The following is a 16,297-nucleotide window of genomic DNA, read 5'->3' on the forward strand; positions in this document are numbered from 1 at the left end:
TCGGAATACCATGCAAACGAATAATCTCTCGAAAGAACAATTCAGCAACACTGCTAGCATCATCAGTCTTATGACATGGTATAAAATGAGCCATTTTGGAGAATCTATCAACAACCACAAAAATGCTATCCCTCCCCTTTTTAGTTCTAGGCAATCCCAAAATAAAGTCCATAGAAATATCAAGCCAAGGGGAAGTAGGGATAGGCAAAGGCATATACAAACCATGGTTGTTCAGTCGTGACTTAGCTTTCTGACAAGTAGTGCAGCGGGCAACAAGGCGCTCGACATCACGGCGCATCCGGGGCCAAAAGAAGTGGGCAGCCAGCACCTCATGCGTCTTGTAGACGCCAAAGTGTCCCATGAGACCGCCTCCGTGTGCTTCCTGTAACAACAAAAGACGAACCGAGCTTGCTCGAACACACAGCTTGTTAGCGCGAAACAGGAACCCATCCTGCATGTGAAATTTGCCCCATGGTTTGCCATCCATACAATGAGCTAAGATATCTTTAAAATCAGCATCATCGACATATTGATCTTTCACAGTATGCAAGCCAAAGATTTTAAAATCTAACTGGGACAGCATGGTATATCGACGAGACAAAGCATCAGCAATGACATTTTCCTTCCCATTCTTGTGTTTAATAATGTAAGGGAAAGACTCAATGAATTCTACCCAATTAGCATGACGACGGTTCAGATTTGTTTGGGTACGAATATGTTTCAAAGCCTCATGATCAGAATGGATGATAAACTCGCGATGCCAAAGATAGTGCTGCCATGTTTGCAAAGTGCGAACTAAAGCATAAAGCTCCTTATCATAAGTAGAATATCTCAGGCTAGCACCGCTTAATTTCTCACTAAAATAAGCAACCGGTTTTCCTTCTTGTAACAAAACAGCACCTAGCCCAATACCGCTAGCATCACATTCAAGCTCAAACACTTTATTAAAATCAGGCAATTGCAAGAGGGGAGCATGTGTTAACTTATCTTTCAAAGTGTTGAACGCTACCTCCTGCGAGTCGCCCCAAGCAAATGGCGCACCTTTCTTTGTAAGCTCGTGCAAAGGGGCTGCAATGGAGCTGAAATCACGGACGAACCGACGGTAGAATCCTGCAAGTCCAAGAAAGCTCTGAATCTGTGTAACCGTCGTCGGTGTAGGCCATTCCCGAATGGCATCAATCTTGCTGCTGTCCACCTCAATGCCCTGTGGAGTCACAACATAACCAAGAAACGAAACACGTTGCGTGCAAAAGATGCATTTTTCCATATTACCAAATAAGCGAGCTGCACGCAACGCATCAAAAACAGCACTCAAATGTTCTAAATGCGCTTCCATAGTCTTGCTGTAAATAAGGATATCATCAAAATAGACAACAACAAAAAATCCTATGAAGGGCCTTAGAACTTCATTCATCAAACGCATAAAGGTGCTGGGAGCATTAGTCAAACCAAACGGCATAACCAACCATTCATATAACCCAAATTTCGTTTTAAAAGCTGTTTTCCATTCATCACCCAGTTTCATTCAAATCTGATGGTAACCACTATGCAAATCAATTTTAGTGAAAAGAATGGCGCCACTAAGCTCATCTAGCATATCATCAAGGCGTGGTATAGGGTATCGATAACGAATGGTGATGTTATTAATAGCGCGATAGTCTACACACATACGCCATGAGCCATCTTTCTTTGGAACAAGTAACACAGGAACTGAGCAAGGGCTAAGAGACTTACGAATGTAACCCTTGTCAAGCAACGCCTGCACCTGGCGCTGGATCTCCTTCTTCTCATCCGGATTTGTACGGTATGGTGCGCGGTTCGGAAGCTGTGCACCGGGAATGAGTTCGATCTGATGCTCAATTCCACGGAGCGGGGGAAGACCTGGTGGCAAGTCTTTGGGAAAGACATCAGCGTACTCCTGCAAAAGGTTAGCAACCGCAGGAGGAATATCCAAAGACGGTGCATCATCAAGTGAAACGAGCATACTAGAGCATACAAGTGCATAGCAGGGCAAGTGAGCATCGCGGAGATCATCAAAATCAGCACGTTGAGCAAGTAAAACAGGAGCATTCAACTTGATTTCAGAATTAGAAGTCGATGGTGATGGTTCAAGTTGTTTAGCATTCCTAGCAGCTCGAGCAAGATCATCTTTAACAATTTGTTCAGGTGTCATTGGATGTATAATTATTTTCTGACCCTTAAACATGAAAGAATAATGATTCAAACGACCATGATGCAAGCTATCAGTATCATATTGCCAAGGTCTACCAAGTAACAAAGAGCATGCTTCCATGGGAATAACATCACAATCGACAAAATCAGAATAAGCACCCATGGAGAAAGGGACACGCACTGACCGTGTTACTCTAATTTTTCCACCATCATTAAGCCACTGAATGTGATATGGATTCGGATGCTTACGAGTGGGTAATGACAACTTCTCGACCAGCACGGTACTCGCCAAGTTGTTGCAGCTGCCGCTGTCGATGATGATGCGAATCGACCGCTCCTGCACAACGCCCTTTGTATGGAACAGAGTGTGTCGCTGATTCTTCTCGGGCGGGACGACCTGTGTACTAAGAACACGCTGCGCAACAAGACTTTCATACCTATCGGCGTCGCCCGGGTTTACATGTACCTCCGCCTTAGCTGCATGGTCAGTGGCAAGCATAGTATGATGAGTGTCCTTAGAATCACTAGCGGACGAGTACTCACCATTGTCACGTATGAGCAAGGTGCGCTTGTTTGGGCAGTCCCGAATCATGTGCCCAAATTCTTTGCAACGATGGCACTGAATATCCCATGTACGTCCTGTGGAAGGAGCAGCGCATGTGGACGGGGGTGCTGCAGGTTTGGCCAGCCTCTCGCGCGGTGTAGTGCTGGTCGTGGATGGCGCATGCAGGGCAGGCGCTGAGCTGGTTGCCGGGCTTCTTCCTGCAAAAGAGTTAGAAAATGTCTTCGAGCGGCGACCCTGCACTTCATGTTCAGCTTTGCAAGCATATGCAAACAATGTGGTCATATCATTATATTCCTTATAATCAAGTATGTCCTGAATTTCGCGGTTCAAACCACCGCGAAAACGTGCCATAGCAGCGTCGTCTGTCTCAAACAAACCACAACGAATCATACCTTTTTGTAGCTCCTGATAGTAGTCCTCAACAGATTGTTGACCTTGTCGAAAGCACTGCATTTTTTCAAGCAAATCTCGTGCATAATATGAAGGGACAAATCTGTGTCGCATGGCAGCTTTTAATTGAGTCCAAGTGGTGGGAGGGGAATGTTTTTGCTTATATTCATGCCACCAAATTAAAGCAAAATTAGTAAATTCACTAATAGCAGCTTTAACTTGAGAACTAGCAGGAATATCATGGCATGAAAATTTCTGGTCGACCTCTAGTTCCCAATCAAGATATGCAGCAGGATCATATTTGCCATTAAAAGATGGAATTTTAAATTTAATCTTAGCAAATGGGTCATTATGTTGGTGACGTACCACACGGCGGGCACGACCGCGGCGAGCTCCCTCTTCCGGCTCCGTGTCACTGCCATAATCCTGCTGCAACTCCATGATCGTTGTGTTCAATGCGTCTAGCCGTGCCACGATGGTGTCGAGCGTGGTCCTAGCGGCCGTCTGAGCGAGGTCGAGCTGATCGAACCTCTCGGTCGATGACGTGATCGTCAAGTCAAGCCGTTCATGCATCGTCTTGATGTCCACAGCAAGTCCGTCAACTCGTGTCCGCATGTCCTGCAGCTGTTCATCCGCTGTGCCTTCATCTCCTGCCATAGTTAGCGCAAACACAAAAACAAAGCCTACGACAACAAGGGTGTAACTTCTCACAAGGCGCTCACAGTAGTGCTGTTATCAAATTCTTATCCGTTCTTACCAAGCACACAGGGGTGATCTGCAACCAACAGGTAGAACCGGTGAAAGATTGGAGGAGCGATTGCCTGGAGAAACAAAATCTACTCGTCGTAGAACTATGTGGAGTTCTGGGTAGGCTGCACTCAATTCAAGGGTTAGCACAATCAAACAATAATGCAAGGTTGAATTATAGTGCCAAACACGTAATCAAAGCTGCTGGAAACAAAGTGCAAAAGTTGAGCAAGGGTATGGGGGGCAAAGGAAAAACAGAAGAGAGAAAACAAGGAACCTGGGCGTCCTGCGGAGTACGCCCAAATGAAGGTAACCTCCTTTCGGTTTCCCCCTTTTTTGTTTCTGCGTGTCTATTCTTTTTTTTTGCCAGGAGTCCTCAAAACTGATAATATGAACACAGAGGATCTAAAACAGCAAGTTACGACACACACTTTTTCCGAAAATACAGGGGTATTCCGGTAAAAAGAAGATACTCTCTCTCTCTCTCCAGAGTAAGGCGAACCTCAGAATATGGTACCAAGAAAGAGAGATATGGATATGAAAAACTGGCACGGCGTGGAGAAAGGGGGGGGGGGGGAATGTGACCTGGGCAGGTGACCGAGTCGGTCACGGTGCGTTGTGGAGGTGGGGTGGAGGGAAGGGGCGATCGAGTCTGAATCGGTCCCGACGTGTGTACGGGGGATTTGCGGCCGTCCTCTGCCCGGACTCCTTTCCCGTTCCTCTTTTTTTTTTACTTTCCTTTTTTTTGATTGCTTTCTTTCCTTTTTTTTGACTTGCCTTTCACACAGGCGTGCGGGAGGATGAACAGGGCCGGCGGCGCTACGGCACGTGTGACCAGGGCGCGATCAGGGGAAAAAGGTGCGGCGTGTGTGGTAGGGTTGTGGCGTGCGTGGGGCAAAAAGGAAGGCGAGCAGCAAGATGGAAGGGCGGCGCACGAGGTGTGAAGAGACAGGAACAAGGCGATGAGAAAACAAAAACACAAGTAACCAGCAACAATTGAAGTGTATAGCACACAAATTCAACAACGCAAAGTATTGAAAGAATGCGCGAGGCTAAAAAGGTTGCTGGGACAAGATCTAACCTGAAAATAAATTTTTGTTTTGGTTTTTGTGGACTGTAGGACGGGAAAAAAACACTCGAGAAACTCACCGATCAACCTGGAAAGCTGATACCACTTGATAGAGTCGGAGTGCCCGATCTTTCTCACAATGCAACATCTAGTTGTCCACCTTCCATATGAAGCTAAGATAGCTGGTCCGGTCCAGTATAGGTGGATGTATCATATTGAAAGAGCGTTAAAAAAGCTTAGTGCAATGGTTGGCAATAAAGGAAGAGTTGAAGGATGCATTGCGGAAGAATTTAAGTACAAAGAGATATCATCCTTCACAAGTGTATACTTTGCAGAGGAACACAATGTGAATGCACCTAAGTTGCGTTACCATGTAGATGAAGAAGTTCGATGCAGTGATCTTTCAATTTTCGAGTGCAAGGGAAAGACCGTTGGAGCCTCTACAAGATGTGACCCTGATCGTGAGCAAAATTTGTCTGCTTTGCTCTACATGTATGCTAATATTGATGAGATGGCTCCATATTTCAAGTAAGATTAATTTTTTACTTAATTTATTTTGTTAGTTATCGTGGCCGATATCTCATCCGTTTACTTGACAAACAGGGAATTTGAATTGCAAATTTGGTCATCTAGGCATAAATTTTCTTCGAAGCAATATGAAAACATGCTTCGATATTGTAGAGATGTGAAGCCAAATTTTCTTAATTGGTTCCGGGATTATGTAAGAATTTATAATTTTCTGTGATATTTTCTTACTATATTTTAAATATCTAATTGAGTCATATAATTGACAGTGCGGCAGAATGCCCCACATACACAAGGATTTATGTCAGATGTCGCTTGGCATAGTAACTGTTAGAAGCTATGGTCGGTATGATATCAATGGGTTTCGGTTTCGTTCGACAAAATTTGAATCTACTCATCCTTTAGTAGCCACAACAAATACTGGAGTTGTTTGTACGACAAAGGATGATCGAGAAAGGAGGATTAATTATTATGGAATTGTTAAGGACATACTTGTTTACGACTTCACGGGACCGAACAATCTTCAAGTAGTGTTCTTCCAATGTGATTGGTTTGATCCCTATCACGGCACTTGAGAAAATCAATTCGGTATGGTAGAAGTATGACTTGAGAACAGAACACGTGCGTGCAACGAATTTGTGCTTGCTCACCAAGTCAATCAGGTGTATTATATGTCGTACCCATGCAGGGATCTAAAAGACTGGTGGGTAGTGTACAAGGTCAATCCACGTGAACGGATACACATCGCTGACGATCAGGTGTATTATCAAAGAAATTTGCAAGAAGGGTTTGAAGAAATTTATCAAGAAGATGAACTCCCGAGCTCTTTCAACATAGATACAGAGTTGTTGTCAGATGCATTAGTGGGAGATCAAAATGATGTAGTAGTTCCTCCAAAAAGAAAACGAGTGCCAAGGAAGAAAAAAGTTACTTGGCGTCCTTCGAAGCGTGCAAAACAACTTGATCCTAATTTTGAATATGATTGATAAGTAAATACCTTATGTTTCCTTTATTTTATATGTACTATTAATTATACTTGTATTGATGTACTAACTTCTTTTTTTTAATAGGATGTCAAAAAGGATTGTCGCGGTCAGCAAGTCGTAGCACAAGTAGTGGCAACGACAGCGCGGAGGTTGTAAGGCTGCGTGAAAAAGTAAGACAACAAGAGCTACAGCAGCAGTGGTTCCAAGCTCAACTTGCACAACAGAATGCAATACTGCAGGTAAATCTTAATTGTTACAACTTAGGTTAAGTTACATTCTTGCTGACAAATTTGATCTTTCAGCAAATAGCGACCCAACAGAATATACAAGTGCCACCACTAGTACCTCCACCTTTTGCACAGGCCGGTTGGCCATCAGCTTCACCTCAGGTATGATAGTCAAGGATTCAAATGTTAGTTCATAGTCATTGCAAAATATGGTCACTCTAAATAAATATTATCCAATTAGTTATCCAATTAGTTATCTTTCAAACTAATCTTGTCCATTTATCTTTTATAGCCTTTTCACACCCCACCACCTAACTTAGCGGCATCGGGAGACTCACACGTTGATCCAACATCGAATTGGGCGGATCAATTCATTGGAAGTGGCGGATCAACTCAACCAGGTGATGGAGGTGGCCAAACTTAAGTGAAACATTATTGTTGTATGAATTTGTTTAATATGATACTTGTATGAAGTTTGTGAACTTTGATTATGAACCTGTGAAGTTTATGTATGTGGATATATGAATTGTATACCTGCGTGCAATTTATGATTGTGAATTATAATTGTGTATGAAATTTGATTATATATAATGTTTGTGGTTGGTTTTGGGGTTTCAAGCTGTGCTGTTAGTTTGGGAAGCTTAACTTCCGACGGTTTCTGGGCAGCCGTCGGAAGTTTGCGGGGCTTAACTTCTGACGGCCGTTGAAATCGTCGGAAGTTAAGAGACAGCTGTCAGCCGCCGTCTGCTGGCTAACTTCCGACGTTTACGATTAAGCCGTTGGAAGTTGAATATTTCCGACGACTTCGGCCTGTCGAGCAAACTTCCAACGGCTTAGCGTGACGGTTTAGCGGTAACTTCCGACGGTTTAGCCGTCGGAAGTTACCCATTTTCCTGTAGTGGTTCTCCTGGCATATCTATCAGGTTTTATCCTCCAACAACTTCCCATGCATGGAGTCTGCGGAGGATGCAAAAAGTGAACCAAAGATGTATCACATCATTCTGTTAGCTTGATACTATTGGCCCAACATCATGGAAGATTGCCTCAGGGTGGCTAGAACCTGCCATAGTTGCCAAATCCATGGCAATTTCAAGAACCAACCGCCAATTGCTCTTCATCCAACGGTCCCCTCATGGCCGTTTGATGCTTGGGGATTGACGTCATCTTTGTTGAGCCATCGCTTCATCCTTATTGTAATGCTCGACTTCTCCAGGTGGGAAGAAGTTGTAGCCTTGCGCGAGGTGAAGCAACAATGCCATCAACTTTCTGAAGTGACACATCATATACCACTTCGGAATCCCACACCGCATTACCTCCAACAACGCCAAGACCTTCAGATCAGGTAAGATGCACAGGTTCATGGAGAAATACATGATCAAGTGGAACTACTCCACCGGCTATGTCAAAAGGGGTTTGACAGTATTATAAGCTACCTCCTTAACACACCTGTTGTGGTTGGTTCTATAAAAGGGCGCCCCTCATCCTCTACATCGCAACACCGCCATCTTCGATAGGCGCCTTACTCGCTCTGCACAATGAAGAAGGCAAAGAGGTGGCGTGCTACTTTCTAAGCAGCACCATGGTCGGTGCTAAACACAGCTACCCTCCCATAGAGAAATCATGTTTGGTGCTGATTTTTTGCCGTGAAAAAGCTAAGGCACTACATATTGGCACACCAAGTCCAACTCGTCACAAGGGCCAACACCAGAAGGTATGTGCTAAGTCAGCCTACACTCACAGGGTGACATGGAAAATGGGCGCTACTCATCATGGATTTCGACATCACATTCGTCCCACAAAAAGAGGTAAAGGGCATGCCTTGGCATAGTTCCTAGCAGCGCATCCAGTACCTGATGACTCGCCACTCGTCACCAACTTGCTGGATGAGGAAGTGTTCTCCACTGAGTATACAGTCATCATCGTATTTTACATAACCGGGAATTACATTACAAGAGTTTTCCAAAAGTAATATGAAGTTTCAAATCTAGAGAAAAAATTACAAACCGTTAAAGCTATGGTTTTTGGCAGCGGAAAACATTCGCGATGATTTACAGCACGTCGTCAAGACGGATGTCATGCTAAGCCCAGGCACGACATCACTCAGGGTCATTAGTGTTGGCCGAGGGCGGATCCCAATCCCTGGACAAACCTTCTGGAAGAGCACAGGGTCAAGGCAGGGGAAGAGTATGGTCTTCAAAGACTTTACCTAAAAAACATAAAACTAGCAAGACTGAGTATACTAATACTCAGCAAGGCTTACCCGTTCATGGTATACTTAGCCATGTAACTAGACTTATGAAGGCTTGTAATAGTTCTGGGTTTAGTTTCAGCTGAAAAGCAATAAAGAGTAGATCCTTAATTTCAACTTTTAGCTTTCTGGTTCTAGTTGAGTATCCATTCTAGATAAGCACCTAAATCTACTCAAGCAAGGTAGAGCTCTTTATATCAACCATCAACATTATTCATCATATAGTTGCCCTTGTTACTCTCTGTGATAAAGGGATCAAGTAGTCTCAATCTTCGTGAGAAGTGGACGATTCTGAATCGAATTTAACCTTGCAAGGTAAACCTAACACACACGCTTACAACAACAGTTATCAATCTAGCCTTCAGATGACTCCTTTTGAGGCGTTATACGGTCGCAGATGTCGAACTCCTTTGAGTTGGTCCGAGACCGGTGAACGCAAAATCTTTGGACCAGACCTAGTTGTCGAAGCCGAAGATAAGGTCAGGATTATTCAAGCCAACCTTAAAATAGCTCAGTCCAGACAGAAAAGCTATGCAGATAAAAGAAGGAAACCTCTGGAATTCCAAGCAGGAGATTTTGTCTATCTCCGAGTATCTCCTACCAAGGGTGTTCAGCGTTTTGGCATAAAAGGGAAATTAGCACCACGGTATGTTGGACCCTTTGAGATTCTTAAGGTATGTGGCCCAGTGGCTTACAAAATTCGCCTTCCATCTCAATTGACTGCCATTCACGATGTCTTCCATATCTCTCAACTCAAGAAATGTATTAAAGTACCTACGGAGATCATTGAAACCACCGCCATTGAGATTGAATCTGATCTATCTTACACCGAGCAACCTATTCAAATCTTGGATACCAAGGAAAGAGTCACCAGGAGGAAGACAGTTAAGATGTATAAGATCTTATGGGATCATCACACCGAAGAAGAAGCAACTTGGGAAACGGAAACCTATCTTCAACAAAATTTCCCAAACTTCCTTCAAGCCAATCTCCAAATTTAATCGTCTGTTCCTTTCTGCCTTCGAATCTCGGGACCAGATTCTTTTTAGGGGGGAAGGCTGTGACAACCAGGTAATTAGATTTATAGATACTAGACTTGGTGTAAAGAGTATGTGCTTGCTATGGTGTCTATGTATGGTACAAATAAAAAAAATAAAAAAAATAAAAGGGGTATTTTTGTAATTACAGAAAAACCTAGGGTTGTTTTTGCAAAAATGTATTTGATGTGAGATAACTTCAAAATAAGTGAAGGGTGGTTCTGCAAACATATTTTTCTTATTTTATGTCCTGTAAAAAAATATATTTTTATCCAAAAAGTGTATTAGAAATGCATGTGTTGAATTGTGTAAAAATTTTGGGTAAAGTTGTGAAAATAAGGGTGTTTATGTAATTTTCTGAAAGTACAAGTCCTTTTATGCAAGTATTTGAATTACAAAAGTAACTTTCAAAATTACTCAGGACTAAAGTGTAAAAGGTGCAAGTCATCATGACATGTCTATCCACTCATTATGACGTGTCTATCCCGTCATCATGACATATCATAAATGCTTGCATTTAGGTCCTCAATTTTATAAAGTTACGCTCTTTAGGACAAAAGTAATTCAAATCCAACTTTTGTTCAAAACTTCACGTGTAAAGATATAAATTTTGGGTTTTTGAACTTGGGCCCTAAAGCAATGTTGTAGAGTTTGAAAAACTCTCCAACTTTCGTTTTGGGCATTTCTTCATTAGGGTTTTAGATTGATGTGAAATTTTACTTTACAGAAAGGTCCCTGCAATTCTCTGAATTTACGTATAAGTCCTTGGGAAATCCTAATTCCCCTTCTTCTCTCTCTGTTCCTCCTTTATTTGACTTCCTCCTCTTTCTCACCGGCGGCACACTTTTCTCTGCTCTATCCTTAAACACCGGCCATTCCTCTCTCTCCCCTCTACCGGCCTGAGCAAGCAGCGGGTGCCCGAGCAGGCGCGCGGGCAGTGGCGCAGGCGTGAGCTGGCGGCAGCTGGGCAGAGCGCGCGGGCGGCAGCGTGAGCCGGCACGGTGCAGCGCGACTGGGCGGAGCATGCGGGCGGCAGCGCGAGCCGGCGCGGTGCCGAGCCGGCGCGGTGCGGAGCGGGCTCGGGCGAGCGGCCCCGAGCAGCTGGTGGCGGCGCGGGCGCAGGCGCCGGGCAAGCACAGAAGCGGGACTGAGCGGTGCAGTTGCGGCGGCCGTGTTCTGCGTCGGGGAGCTGCAACGCGAGGTGGAACTTGGAGGGCAGGAAGTTGCGCTGTGCAACCAGGAGGACCGTAGGCCAGGGCCGGGAGCCGGACGACCTCGCCGCCGGCGAGGCTAGCGGCGCCGCCGCCCATGTTTCTCAGCCGTGGCCATGAGCAAAGGGGAAAGGAAAAATAGAGGAGGGTCTCACTTGTTAGAAGAGATCAGAGAGGAAGGAGTAGGTGTGTAAAAGATAGAGAAGTTCAGGGGGTTTTCTGCAAGTTCTAGACTCATAGAAACAGTGCTATTTGAGGACCTCTACGTAGGAGTGTTTGTTATTTCATGTGAGTGGTGTTGCTAACTTGTAAAATCAATAGAAAATAGTAGGAAATTCCAAAAATTACAAAACCAGTTTTGTTGGAAACTAGATTTTAAACTCCACAACTTATATTAAGTGAGTTTGATATGAAACTAAATATTTTTGAATCTATGTTAAATCTAAGATAAGCGAGTGTAATGCCCATAGCTCCTACATGTTAACTTTGTTGATCATGATTTTTGGTATGCAATTTCTATAGATTAAGTATGAATTGATGTGGAATTTTCAAACCTAATTTTGTTTTGTAACTTAAATTCTTTTAAGTGGATCAATTCAATTTGTTCTATAGTAGAATTAGCTAAGTATACCCAGTAAAGCTTATCTCATTAGGTCTCTTGGTCATAATCTTTTAAGTATGCAATTGATCTATGTTTAAATTTTCAAAACTTTATAACTTTAATTACCCAAGGTTTACATTCAAATTTGAATTTAATTTAAACTAGAAATACTTTAATTCTTGTTTTCAATTAAATCAATGCTATAGTCATGAGTTGAATGTAAATGATTCAAAGCTTAGGTCCCTTTTTGTATCATAAGTTCTTGAGTGTTAGCCTTTTGGATTGCAGCTTATCGTGAAATAAAGTAAAAAGGCTATGCATCTCTTAATTTTATATCCTTGCATATCATGTAGATCCGACTACTCTCGCCGACGGTGATTACGAGTTGATCGCAGACCAAGCCGTGGAAATTCCTACAGACCCCGAAGACACCGTCGAAAGTGTAACTGAAGCCCCGAACCAAAGTTCAGAAGATCTTAACTTTGCTGACTTCAGCCCCACCAGTAAAGGCAAGCCCCGGTGAATAACCCAGTATTTCAAATTACTACATTATGCATTCTTATACTTATATTATACCTTGCATTAAGTTTAAGAGTTGAGACGAAACCCTAGATGCATGAATCCTAGGAACCAATGTATTGCACCTGAGTTCACATCGAATAGATGCTCTGCTAATAGGACCGGTAGAAGTCGGGTGATTTCCTGTCACTCGCGCGATATAGGAGTTGTAATGTTTACATTCCTGTTATCACTATAAGGATGACGGACGGGAGTTTTGTGAGGTATCATGGTTGAGGTGATACCCCGTCTGTGTTGTTGAAATTGATAAGGTCGCGGTGTGTGCCGATCGGGGTTAAGCGTTTGAAAGTACTAACCACATGCCGTGAGTTTTGGGTAAGCGGTAAGCCTAGCAGCCAATCGGCCCGAGGAGTGGACATACCTCCCACCACTCGTCTTGCTTCTTCTGGTTACTTATGTTCGACGTGTGGGAATACGTGTTGCAAGGGCAACCAGGAGTACGGGTTTTGTAGTCGCGCTACAGACGTACGTCCTGCACTTTGGAAGTGCGTATGGTCCTGCAGTCGCTTGTGGTGGACCTGTCCACGAGTCGGAATGAAAGGAAAACGGTTGCTTCGGAACTATCGTTGGATGTTCCAAGTGTGTGAGTTAGGTTTACCTTGCAAGGTTAAATTCGATTCAGAATCGTCCGCTTCTCACGAAGATTAAGACTGCTTGATCCCTTTATCACACAGAGTAACAAGGGCAACTATATGATGAATAATGCTGATGGTTGATATAAAGAGCTCTACCTTGCTTGAGTAGATTTAGGTGCTTATCTAGAATGGATACTCAACTAGAACCAGAAAGCTAAAAGTTGAAATTAAGGATCTACTCTTTATTGCTTTTCAGCTGAAACTAAACCCAGAACTATTGCAAGCCTTCATAAGTCTAGTTACATGGCTAAGTATACCATGAATGGGTAAGCCTTGCTGAGTAATAGTATACTCAGTCTTGCTAGTTTTATGTTTTTCAGGTAAAGTCTTTGAAGACCATACTCTTCCCCTGCCTTGACCTTGTGCTCTTCCAGAAGGTTTGTCCGGGGATTGGGATCCGCCCCCGGCCAACACTAATGACCCTGAGTGATGTCGTGCCTGGGCTTAGCATGACATCCGTCTTGACGACATGCTGTAAATCATCGCGAATGTTTTCCGCTGCCAAAAACCATAGCTTTAACAGTTTGTAATCTTTTCTCTAGATTTGAAACTTCATATTACTTTTGGAAAACTCTTGTAATGTAATTCCCGGTTATGTAAAATACGATGATGACTATATCTCTAGACTCACCTTCGTGTGAGGTAACCTTATTGATCCTGTATTCGGTGGTTTATCGGGACGTTACCCGACAGGCCAAGGGATTATACCGTTTGAAGCACGTTGGAGCCCTCGGGAGTGAACTCGCGTACAGCCGGTATAATTCAGGTTGGTTCTGCCATAGCTGGTATCAGAGCTATAAGGTTACCCTGGAGATACATTTTACCTTAAAAATACTTTCAGTATAAAAGTTTGACCAACAAAGTATTTGGTAAAACTACGTTGGTTTCGTTAAGGATTGTACTTAGTACGTAAAGCCCTAGGGTAATGCTTATGAGGGAAATAAAGGTGGCTATAATATATATATATATAACCCTAACTACCAGCATTACTTTTCTGTCAAAATTTAAATTCATGCACAACCCAACCTTACATTCTGTAATGACACCTTCGACGATGAGGTAAGAAGGTAAGGATCCTCAACCAACTGAGGGAGCTTGGCCTTCCTGTCGGTGATGCGAACCGAACGCTGTTTCTCAAGCAGTGGCCTATTGAGATGCTGCCAATGTACCAACTTCGGTTGACTACATTGGGAGTATATGGTTCGGCGCAGGGTATGGCGATCGCTGTTCATACCCCCGCATTTTGCGGTATCCCAGTGAATACGTTGTTTCGATAACGTATGCTAACGTTGTCTGTACGGCGGTAATTGTACAGATGCTGTTTCTATAGTGAACAGTAATGATTGGGGACACTTTCATGATATGCTGGCATGAAAGGTTCATTGAATATATATTGTGATTTTTTTTTCTGCAGGTACACTAACCACGATTACGAAATTAGGACAGCTAGGGTTTACCAACTAGTTAATAGTGAGAGACGTATGTATTATGCCACCAAAATTAACCACGTAAGTCCAAAGATATTTGGCAGTTATTTTGGATTGTGAGGACGAGTAGAACGTGCATGCATAACTTATCATCAAATACATGAATGCAATGTGTGTTTTGGTTCTTCTAAGGATATGTAGTAGGTTGTTGATCTCTGGTGTGGTTAACGGGATTCTTGTGGTAGTGTTGGTCAAGTATCTTAAGTATCTTTCTGATTTCCAGCCTTTGCTGTTATCAGAATCTGTTGTCTCGTTCCATTTACCTTGTAAGTTTTCAGCAGGGTAAATAAATTTTATCATCTGAATTTTTGTTTCAGATGGTTGGAGCCACACGTGGAACCCCGGAAGGTTTCCGGGCAGATCAGTCCAGCAATTCCCAACAACCATCCCTACCACCTTCACATCTAGCCGAGGTTATGGCTCGGCAAACTGAACTTCTCAATCTATTGGTACAAGCACAGCAGAATCAACAGCGTCAGCAATCACGAGGTCGTGATGAACCTCAGGTGGCAACCTATCAAGATTTCCTCAGTACCCAGCCCTCGCTATTCAGCGAAGTGGAGGAGCCCTTGGATGCCGATGCTTGGCTCCGCACCATTGAATCTAAGTTTGCTCTTCTTATGATTCCATGTGCGGACTATAACAAGGCTCATTTTGCTGCCCAACAATTACGCGGAGCTGCCCGTATTTGGTGGGATAATTATTGTGCTATGCAAACTGATGGCCATGTTATCTCCTGGGAAGAATTCCGGAATGCCTTCAGGGCACATCATATACCTGAAGGGCTGATGGAACGGAGACTGACTGAGTTCTTGGCACTTACTCAAGGCACCCGCACCGTACTGCAATATGCACAGGCTTTTAATCACCTGTGTCAGTATGTGGGTTATTATGCTGATAATGACGTCAAAAAGCAAGATCGTTTTCGTCGAGGCCTGAACACTAAGCTCAAAGAACATCTGAACCTTATCAAGGCGAATACCTTCAGTGAGCTGGTTAACATGGCTTTGACTCAGGAGGATTGCATCATGGCACACCGTGCCGAAAAGAAGCGAAGGCTCTCCATTGGACCCGCGAGCATTCAACCCTCGCAGTAGCAGATGGTTCAGAATGTACCGCCTAGAGCGCCATCGCGAAATGCCCTGATCGGCAGACTGGCTTTCAGGCCGCCTCAACAACAAGGAGAGTATCAACCTCCCGTATCTTTGCAACAATCACAACAATCTGGCCCACGGCCAAATGTTCAACAAGTCCAACAGAAAAGCAGTACTTATTGTTGTTTAAAGTGCGGAAGTGCGGATCATTTCAACAGAAATTGTCCGCAGCCCAAGAAACCTAATCAAGGGCAGAGTTCCAGTCAGAATAACCAGAACAAGGGCAAAAGACCGATGACGCAAGTCCGCCAAGGGCAAATTAACTTCACTACCCTTGTGGAACTTCTGGATGGAGCCCCTATCATGTCGGGCACATTCTCGATATACCACAAACCAGTTGTTACGTTATTCGATTTAGGGGCAACTCATAGTTTCATCAGTAATAACTGCAGTACCCGAATAGGACTTGATCTTTGCCCTACCAAGGGGTCATATGTGATCTCTACCCCTGGAGGAAAAATTACATCTGGCCAAATGATCAAAAAGGTGCCAATTCAGTTGGGTAGCAAGGAAATCAGAACTGATTTGATTCTATTAAACCTAGAGGGTATTGATATTATACTTGGGACAAATTGGATGACAGAACATAGAGTACTGTTAGACATCTCTTCCCGAGTTATCGAGATTGACTCACCACATCAAGGAGCAACTACCCTCTATCTGC

Source organism: Panicum hallii, chromosome 9 (assembly GCF_002211085.1).
Source record: "Panicum hallii strain FIL2 chromosome 9, PHallii_v3.1, whole genome shotgun sequence".
NCBI lineage: Eukaryota > Viridiplantae > Streptophyta > Magnoliopsida > Poales > Poaceae > Panicum > Panicum hallii.